Source organism: Pseudorca crassidens, chromosome 6 (assembly GCF_039906515.1).
Source record: "Pseudorca crassidens isolate mPseCra1 chromosome 6, mPseCra1.hap1, whole genome shotgun sequence".
In the NCBI taxonomy this organism is placed as follows: domain Eukaryota; kingdom Metazoa; phylum Chordata; class Mammalia; order Artiodactyla; family Delphinidae; genus Pseudorca; species Pseudorca crassidens.
Genome location: NC_090301.1, coordinates 56859379 through 56869621, shown reverse-complemented (window position 1 = coordinate 56869621; position 10243 = coordinate 56859379). Strand labels below are relative to the sequence as shown.

At 40.1% G+C, this 10243-nt stretch overlaps 1 pseudogene; it reads left to right on the top strand.

Annotated features, from left to right (window-relative positions):
- Positions 1-6492: 6492 nt before the first annotated feature.
- On the top strand, positions 6493-7306 carry LOC137226808 (small ribosomal subunit protein eS4-like; annotated as a pseudogene).
- Positions 7307-10243: the final 2937 nt, after the last annotated feature.

Below are 10243 nucleotides of genomic sequence, written 5' to 3'. Positions count from 1 at the left end.
CGAATATTATTACAAATGACAAGACTTTTTATGCAAAACTGGCATTTGACAGTGTCATTTACAATAACATTGAGTCTTTTAAACCATGTAATTCTTGGAATACCTTATCTGTTGCAGGTGATACTTATCAGTTTTCGATCACATTGTAACAAAGCTCTAAGCTTAATTTCACTTTTATGTTTCCCCTGCCTGTACAATAGCAATTTTGAAGCTGATCAAAGTAAGATTTCTCCTTATTGAATAGGAGTTGAGATGAATCCATTCATTCACTTCACACTTTTTCATAGAGTGCCTATTATGTGCCAGCTAGGGACCTATGCTAAGAAAAATTCAAGGTCCCTGCTCTCATATAGCTTAGAGTCTAATGGAGGAACCAGACTTTTAACAAATAAATGCACAAATAGGTGTATCACTTAAAGGTGATAAGTTTTATGAAAATTAGAGGGGTCCATGCATTAGACGAGGAAGATTCTAATTTAGTTTGAGAGATCAGGGAAAGCCTCTCTGCAAACCCGACATTTAAGGTAAGAACTAAAGAAAGAATATGAGTCAGCTAGGTAATCTAGTGGAGCAATGCAGTAGACTTTGTGATTGCTTCTCTCCATACCCCTCACCCCGCATACCCCTACACACATAGTACACTAGCCACAGGTTTGGGCTGGTATAGAGCCCTCCCCCATCTCAAGGACTGGGCCCAGATTGGTCCAGTCAAATCTTCTTGCCATAGTGATTGGTTCAGAGTTGGACTAGCTTAAGCCAAGCAGTTCATGCCAGACTTCATTCCGGTTGAAGTAATTGGTTCATCATGGGCATGTGACCCAAGTTGGATTAATCGGAATGAAAGTCAGGACTTCTGTTTGAAGGTGAAAGGGAAAGAGCTGTTTTCTCTTCCTGGATGTAAACAAGAACATGTAGCCTGGGAGCTAGTGGCAGCCGTCTCTCTACTATGAGAAAAGCCAGCTTGAAAATAAAGCCAACACACAGGATAGGGAAGAACCAGAATTATCACAGTGAAACAGAGCCCTGATAGTATTATGAACTGAAGACCAAACCAGCTTCTGGTCCATTCGTCTTGGGTTTTTTATTAATGGCGACCAAAAGCACTCTGTTATAGGTAAAGAGGATTCCTGACAGAGAAAATAGCCCATGTGAAAACCCTGAAGCAGGAAAGAAGGTGATACAATGTTAGACACTTGCGGTTTCCAACATATATCCATTCATTTTCCCCCTAAGAACACTAGGCTCCTGGTCAACTCAAAGCTACACTCATATTGTTTTCTCTCGTGTTTTTTCCCCCTACAGTCTGCCTAGGAAGTACTTCCTCCTTCTCCACAAATTCTTCTCTAACCATTGTTACCCACAATGATGCTATTTATCCTAAATGATCCTAGCCAACTTCTTTCAAATTTCAATTTCAGCATCTGCTGTATCTCTCAACCTCCCCTTCCAACCTGTTCTCCAATGCACTTCTGCACCTTCATGCCTTTGCCCAACATATATTTCCTCAACCTGGACTGATCTGTCTCTTACACTGTCTGTTGAAATCCTATATATTCTTCAAACATCTATAATTCCACCTCTCTTGGAAAGCCTTCTCTAATCCCCTAGTAAGGCATGAGCATGTCTATTTCTCTCACTGATTGTCCTTCCTTAAAGACAGGGACCATCTTTTATTCAACTTTGAGTTCCCACTGCACTATTACAACAGAATAGACACTAGAGACACATGTTCATTGAATGAATAGTGGATGACTAGATGGATGGATGAATAGATGGATAGATTCCTCTAAATATACATAAGTATATGTATAAAAGTTCTTAGAAAAAGGAACCATAGCTAATGTTTACTCTTCTCAGTACATAGCAGAATACACTTGCATACTATAGGATCTAAATATAAATATTTTTGAATGAAAAAAACTTACATATGAGGTGCTAGAATTTAAAATAATCAGAAGTATAAGAATTTAAGCAAATCTGTGTTTGATGTTTTTCTCTTTTTTTAAACTGGAAGCTACAGAATGTCATTTAGCCACTTTTCCTTTAATGCCAAGAGTTACGCACATTATTTACTTATGAGCTACATCATCAGGGCCATTACTAAAGTCACTGATATAAAAGGACAGGGAGCTAATAGAAAACAGAAGTGTTGTTCATGTGGTAAGCACTAAATTTTGGTGAATTGCATTTAAATAGCAAATAGCTTCAGCTGTAAATACTAGACTAAAAGAATAAAGACCAATATTTACTTCCTTCTTTTTCAATGACAAATAGGCTTTTATGGTGAGAATGTCTTTCAATAGATCAAACTGGAAACTTAATTGCTTTATCATTTTCTTTAGAGTAAGTAGCTTCAGATTTTTAAGTTACATAAAGGTTTTTGGTGCCACTCATACAATGTTTGGTGGGAATATAATTGGTACAGATTTTTTGAACGATAATTTGACATTATCAAAATGTAAAATATGCATAACCTTTGACCCATTGAATTCACTTTTAGGAATCCATCCCAAATAATAAACTGGAACACAAAGAAACATGTACGAAAAAATGTTTGATGCAATATTATTATTAGTTAGAGATAACTAGCCATCAGTGTGGAAATGGTTATGTAAACTAAAGTATTTTGATACTATACAATACTATTCTGCTACTAAAAATAATGAAGTAGATGTGTAAGTATTGATATGGAAGAATGTCAGTGATAAATTCTTGCAGAAGCTGGGTGGTGAGTACTTACTCTTCTCTCTACCTCTCTAAATGTTTGAAAATTTCCATAATACAGAGGATTTTTAAAATACCATCTAGAGTTCCACTTCTGCTTAGGATCTATAAAGCTTCAAGAGAACATCACTCTTATCCTAAGAACAAGAAAAAGCCAGATAACCTACAAAATCATAATATTTTGAATCCATTAGAGACCTGAGTACACAAGGCCACTAAATGAACTAAATTCCAAAGAGTTAAAAAGCCCTCCAAGGAAAAAAGAGAACATATAAAATTTACCTTTGGCACAGCATGGAAGGAAGGATTGGCCACCATTAAGGTAGGTAAGAAGAAAACAGCTAAACTTTTAACAAATTCTTAAAGGCCAAATATGGGCTGGTGTATCAGTTTAGAATAAACGGGAACCCCAGACTTCTTCAAGGAACATTGCACTTATTCCCAAGCTCTTATCCACCAGGTGATCACAAGAAAGATTGGGGGGAGAGCAGGAGGAAGGAGAGAGTCCCTTTTGGGGGCTCAGGTATTGCAGGTAATGATCGTCTCCCACTGATGACAGCCCACTTCCCCACAACCTTCTCTCATATAAAGCAAAGGCTTTGAGAAGCTAAGGGGCAGAAAGAGAGTAGCAAAGCCTGCCATGCAGGGACCCAGGCAATGATCCACCGCTTCTGGGAAAAGGGTAGAAATAAAAGCCCCTTGCCCTAGGGGAGAGCTATGGAAACCTATGGGCCTGAGATCCTGCATGAATACAAAGCAGGGGTTCTCACCGCATAGGGGAAGAACAGGAAACTCATCTGCTCAAGACGTAGTACAAATGTCCTTGAGATCCACCCATAAATTTCATACTTTTAAAAGAACTAACTTACTTAAATTACTAAAATTATCTCTTCTATTAAGGATCATTTTTCTCTACATGAAGTAATCAGATGACAGTGAAGAACTTTGCAAGTCATCAGAAACAGCTAGTGAGTGATCCTCCAAATCAAGCTTGAGAGGATATACTCTCTTCACTTTCAAAGAGGAGCTATAAAACTGATGGTGATTACATTCTAAGGTTGGGAAGACTGCGTCTACTAGTAAGAATTTTTTCCAAACAGTGTTCTCCTGTAAATATGGTGTCTTGGCTTATTGCAGGCAGCTTGATGCAGGAAAAACATGACCTTTGGTATCTCCAAGGGCTTTAGCTGTGGGACCATGCGCAGAATGCTGAGCATCAGTTTCCTCATTTGTAAAACAGGAAGTAGGGGAAAGTAATGCTTACTCATGCAGTTGCCTGTGAAAATCAAATGAGTACAGTATACAGCCATTAAAAAGAATGAAATAATGCCATTTGCAGCAACATGCTGGATCTGTAGATTATCATATTAAGCGAAATAAGTCAGAAAGAGAAAGACAAACCATATGATATCACTTATATGTGGAATCTAAAATGTGACACAAATGAACCTATCTATAAAACAGAAACAGGCTCACAGACATAGAGAACAGACTGTGGTTGCCAAAGAGGGGGGGATGTGGAAGGGAAGGATTGGGAGTTTGGGATTAGCAGATGTAAACTATTATATATAGGATGGATAAACAACAAGATCCTACTGTATAGCATAAAGAACTATACTCACTATACTGTGATAAACCGTAATGGAAAAGAATACGAAAAAATATATATATATGTATGTGTGTGTGTGTGTGTGTGTGTATATATATATATATATATAAAACTGAGTCACTTTGCTGTACAGTAGAAACTAAACACCACATTGTAAATCAACTATACTTCAATAAAAAAATTTTTTAAATGAGTTCAATATAAAACAACCAGCCCTGCACTTGGCATATAAAAGACACACACTACAAATGCTCAGTGCCTTTTCTTCTCAACCCAACACTACCCTATTGCTGCATATTTTGTCTTATGGACTTAGCCATTGTTTGCAGATCTTCTTGCTATATACCACTCTTAGACAAAGACTTTGATCTAGAAAGCCATATTCCTTGTGCCTTTGCACCTGGCTGACCTGTGAACTGCTCTATGTCTTATCTTCTTGCCCTTCTGCCTCAAGGCTCCAAGACATTTCTTCAGCCCCCCTTCAGCTCCTATCATAACTGTGTATGTATGTTTGCTGATATTATTTTTAAATCTTATTATAATAATTGTCATTAAGCTGAAGTTACTTCTCTGTCATAGTGAATAAATGACACATGGGAATATTTCTAGGCAACAAACTGCCCTGTACTTAGACATTTTCTACATCCTAATTCTTGATCAATTCACCTTCCTTCTTAAAAACAATACTGTATCCAAGCTAGAAAAGAAGTTAGAGGACATCTAGCTCATCCCCCAAGAGAGGCCAGTTAGCCAGTTAATGACAGGGCCAAAATTGAAACCCAAGTCTCCTGCCTCATCCCATCATTATAAAAGCAAATCAGCTAAGTGATTTTAAAAATCAAGTAACTGTGCTCTATATCATAATTAAAGATCTCTAAAATGTGTAAAACTCCCATGGTGAAGGTTTTTATGGGTGAAAGCACTTCAAGACCTCAGAAGAAAATAAGCCATATTAATCCAAAGTTGTAGCAGCATTCATTATTATTGTTATTGTTATTCAAACAATTGAATTTTTAGTTAATTTTAATACTGTACTCTGTTGGATTAAAGATGGCCACACATTTTTTGCTAGCCCTCCCCTGGAATCTGGGCTGACTTCGATGGCCTGTGTGACCTATAAAATACAGCAGAAGTGAGGTCCTAGGACTTCTAAAGCTAAGTCATAGGAAGTCTTGCAGCTTCCACCTGGGTCTCTTAGAATCCTCTTTCTGAACATCATGATCTGGCATGTAAGAAGTCCAAATATACAACTTAAAAACAAAATAACTCAATTTAAAAGTGGGCAAAAGACTTGAATAAACATTTCTCCGAAGAAGATATACAAATGGCCAATAAGCATATCAAAAAATGTTCAACATCATTAGGAAAATGTATATCAAAACCACAATGGGGCTTCCCTGGTGGCGCAGTGGTTGAGAGTCGGCCTGCCGATGCAGGGGACGTGGGTTCGTACCCTTGTCTGGGAGGATCCCACATGCCGCAGAGCGGCTGGGCCCGTGAGCCATGGCCACTGAGCCTGTGTATCCGGAGCCTGTGCTCCGCAACGGGAGAGGCCACAAGAGTGAGAGGCCCGCGAACCCAAAAAAAAAAAAAATAGAATAGGGAAAGGCAGAGCAATAAGAAGGAGGAGGGGAGGAGGCTGTCCTAGCCCTAATGCCTTGAGACCCTAACAGGAGAGGCCACATGTAGGTGATCTGGTTGACAGACCTGGCTGATCCTGACGGTCCAAGAATCCCTGCAGGAGCCAGACATGTGAGTGAGTCTGTCTTTGATCCTCCAGAGCGGCCTAACCTCCAGCTGATTACCTCTGAGTGACCTCAAGCAATGTCGCTTGGAACTGAGGAATTCCCCAGCTGAGCCCTGCCCTGCTTCTCAGAATCACAGACATGATAAATCAGTTGCCGTTTTAAGCTGCCAGGTTTCTGGGTAATTACACACATGTAATTCTTTAATTACATGAGAATCTTTGTGGGTAGGACTCAGTCCTCAGGAGTTTTTAAAACTCCCCAGTACTTTCCAATATGAAGTCAAGGTTGAGAACCACTGAAATGGAGGAATGAGGCATGGAGAAATCTTTAAAATTTCCATCCAGCTCTAAAAATTTTTTACCTTAGCTACTTTATCAATGCACTGGAAGGAGGTGGTCCTCTTTTCATGCCATGGACCTTGGTCCCAAGAAGCATCTGAAGAGTGTAGCAGCTCCAAAGCATTGGATGGTGGATAAACTGGTCAGTGTGTTTGCTCCTTGTTCATCTACAAGTCTCCACAAGCTGAGAAAATGTCTCCTTCTCATCATTTTCCTAAGGAACAGGTTTAAGTATGCCCTAACAGGAGATGAAGTAAAGATCTGCATGCAGCAGTTCATTAAGATTGATGGCAAGGTCCAAAATGATATAACCTACTCTGCTGAATTTATGAACGTCATCAGCGTTGACTAGACTGAGAGAATTTCCATCTGATCTATGACACCAAGGGTGGCTTAGCTGTTCATCGTATTACACTTAAGAAGGCCAAGTACAAGTTGTGCAAAGTGAGAAAGATCTCTGTGGGCACAAAAGGAATCCCTCATCTGGTTACCCATAATGCTTCCACAATCTGCTACCCTGATTCCCTCATCAAAGTAAACAACACCATTCAGATTGGTTTGGAAAGTGGCAAACCACCAACTCCTTCAAGTTTGACACTGGTACCCTGTGTCTGGTGAACAGAGGTGCTAACCTGGGAAGAACTGGTATGACCACCAACAGAGAGAGACACACTGGTTCTTTTGATGTGGTTCCTGTGAAAGATGCCAATGGCAACAACTTTGCCACCTGGCTCTCCAACATTTTTGTTATTGGCAAAGGCAACAAAATACGGATTTCTCTTCCCCAAGGAAAAGATATCCACCTCATCATTGCTGAAGACAGAGGCAAGAGACTGGTGGCCCAGTGGGTGGGTGGGGGAAGAGTGGGTGAAATGATCTCTAAGTGACATGATTGGAAAATTATTTTTACTTAAGTAAAGATAATATGGCATGAATATTGAGTGAATAAATATTGTATAACCTGATACCTCCAAATGTTATCATTCCTTTAATAAATATTTATCACATGCTGTGTTCCAGGCATTCTGCTTGACACCACAGATTCCAAGAGTAGTTCAGTATTCTAGATAGTGGGGGGCAATGAGGGGAATCAAAAAGAAATACAGACAGTATTCAGTCTCAAATCAAGGGAAGAAATGGAGTGGTCAGTTCTCCTTGGATGGGGGGAAAGAGATTCAAAGAGGAAATAACTTGAGCCAAGTCTTCAAGGATGATTTGCCGCTTAATGAAGGTAAGGTGCAGGTAGTGGAGGGTAGAGGAAGGACATCTCCAGTTGCCCAGCACCCTGGTGCCTGACATTTACAGTAAAATTATTGATGTAATTAAGTGGGGACCTCTGCTTTGGTTAATTCTATGACATCAGTGAATGACTTTCCTAAAAGGGCTTGGCTTATGAAGGAAGAAATGGTTCACAGGCAGTGTGATAGTACAACAAATAATAACAACTACTAGTTATGAGGCGCTATCATGAGCCAGCACTGTGCTAAGCACACAATGTTCATGAGTTCAGTGACTTCTGATCTCACAAGCAAACTGCCTCAGGGTATTCAGGGACCATAATGTGACAGATCATTTGGATTTGTTCCATGTGGTCCTGGGTTAGAACTCGGATCAATGAGTAGAAGCTATAGAAAGACAGACTTCAACTCAACCAAGGGAATAGCCACCAAAGAGGCTATACCAGAATGGACTGAATGACTTCTGGACAAAGTAAGTTTTCCACTTTTAAACATTTTAATACCTTTCTTTGTAATAGCTTTTACTCCCAAACTACTTAGAATTAAGAACAAGTGGCAAAGACAGAATTTAAAGAATTATTTGAGTTTGTTATTCTGCCCACCCACAGATAAATCTCTATTTTCTACAAGATGAGCAAGCAAAAAAAAAAAAAAAAGGTAAGGAGAGAGAACCTCTTCACTCACGTAAAATTGTAAAATGCAAGCTTAAGCAGCTCGAGCACATTGAGTTCAACTCGGATATGCATAAGTTAGTAAGGTGTACCTCACAAAACTCTGAGACAAAGTGGTACCTGAAGCTTCTGCTTCAAGCTCAGTCCCCTCTTCTTCTTGTAGAGCTAGACTGGTGCCCGGAGTGCCGGTTCCAGCTGGCAGTCCCTTGCCCAGGTGGGTTCTTGTCCCCTGCCGTCCATCTATGGAGTCTACCTACCTACCCATATGCTTTTGACTCTGAACCTCTTGATTTGACAGATGGTTTTAACTTCAAATTACAAATAATCTTCTCTCTGAGTACTATCTCAGTCCCTAACTTATGTTTAACATTTTAGGTAATAGCCTTCTGTTCATCATCTTAGGCAATTTACAGATTTAAACGTATCCTGTGTATGTGTGTGTACATGTACGTAGAGACGTGTGTTCTAATACAAATAACTTCTTACTTCATTATTTTCTCACAGAACATCCTGAAAAAGGAGGGTAGAAAGAGGAAGCCTCCAGTGAACTGAGGTTTCCTCACACTCCTAGCACCATTACACCACACTTAAAGGACTCCATAACCCGACAACTTGTAGAAATGTTGAAGAAGGGCCTCCAAGTGCCAGGTGGATAGTGGAACTAGATTACCTGGAATTGCTCTCCTAAGTCTAAGAATCTGTAACTCTCTGGTAATTAACTTGAGTTGAAATCAGCCTTGAAATGGGACTATTTCCCATCTCTGTCTTTCAGTCACAAGTCATAAATCATCATGGTTGGCTTACTGCGATCAGTGAAGGGGAGGGATTGGGAGAATCAGAACCCAAATGAAGTCATTGATTTATGTTTGGTTGCAGCCAAGATTACAGAAATGAATAAGACATGGTCCTATGCTCAGGAAGTTCATAATCTAGTAGGGGAAACAGAGCCATTCCAGATCATTTTAGAACAATGTGGCAAGTAAAGTGATTTAAAAAAAGATGTATACAAGGTGTCATGGGACCACAGAGGAGGGGCACGCAGTCAACGTGGGCTAAGATGCAGCATTTGGAAATCATCTGGAGGAAGTGATTACTAAAATGGATCTTAAGGGAATTTCCTGGCAGTCCAGTGGTTAGAGCTCAGCGCTTTCATAGCCGTGGTCCCAGGTTCGATCCCTGGTCAAGGAACTAAGATCCTGCAAGCTGGGAGGCACAGCCAAAATATAAAATAAAATAAATAAAATGGATCTTAAAATAAAAATAGGACTTACACTGGCATGTAAAGAGAGACATCAGCACTCTGGTGTTGTGTTGTGTTGTGTTGTGTTGTGTTGTGTTGTGTGTGGAGGGGGAAATTCTACTTTGGGACAGAGCTGTCAAGGCTAGCATGGGTGAGAGATGGGGCTGGAGAGGACACTAGGAGCCAGACCACAAAAGGCTTAAATGCCTCATAAGGGCATCTGGGCTTTACCTGGCTGGCAGGAGGGAGCCATTGTTGGGTCTTAAGCAGGAGAATGACCTGGTCAGATACGTCTTTCAGATAACTCTGGCATGGCTTTGTAGAAAATTTATTTCAGGAGACAAGACAGGAGGCAGGGAGTAGTTAGGAGACTACAGTAGTAATCCAGAGAGGAGATGATAAGGGCTTGAACCTGAGTGTTAGTAGTTAGGGGAAGAAATTAAGTTGAGAAATATTATTACATGGTGAAATTGGAAGGCTCAAAAGATGGTTGGGCATGGTGCGGGGTGTGTCCAAAAGGGGTGGATTAGGGACAGTTTCCAGGTATCTACCTAGTGTCACTTCCCAAGTGAGGTATTTCTTGGCCACCGTATTAAAACTACATCATCCTTACCAACATTCCCTAACCTCCTTCCCGGCTACGTCTTTCTCTATAGCTCTTATAACACATTATAC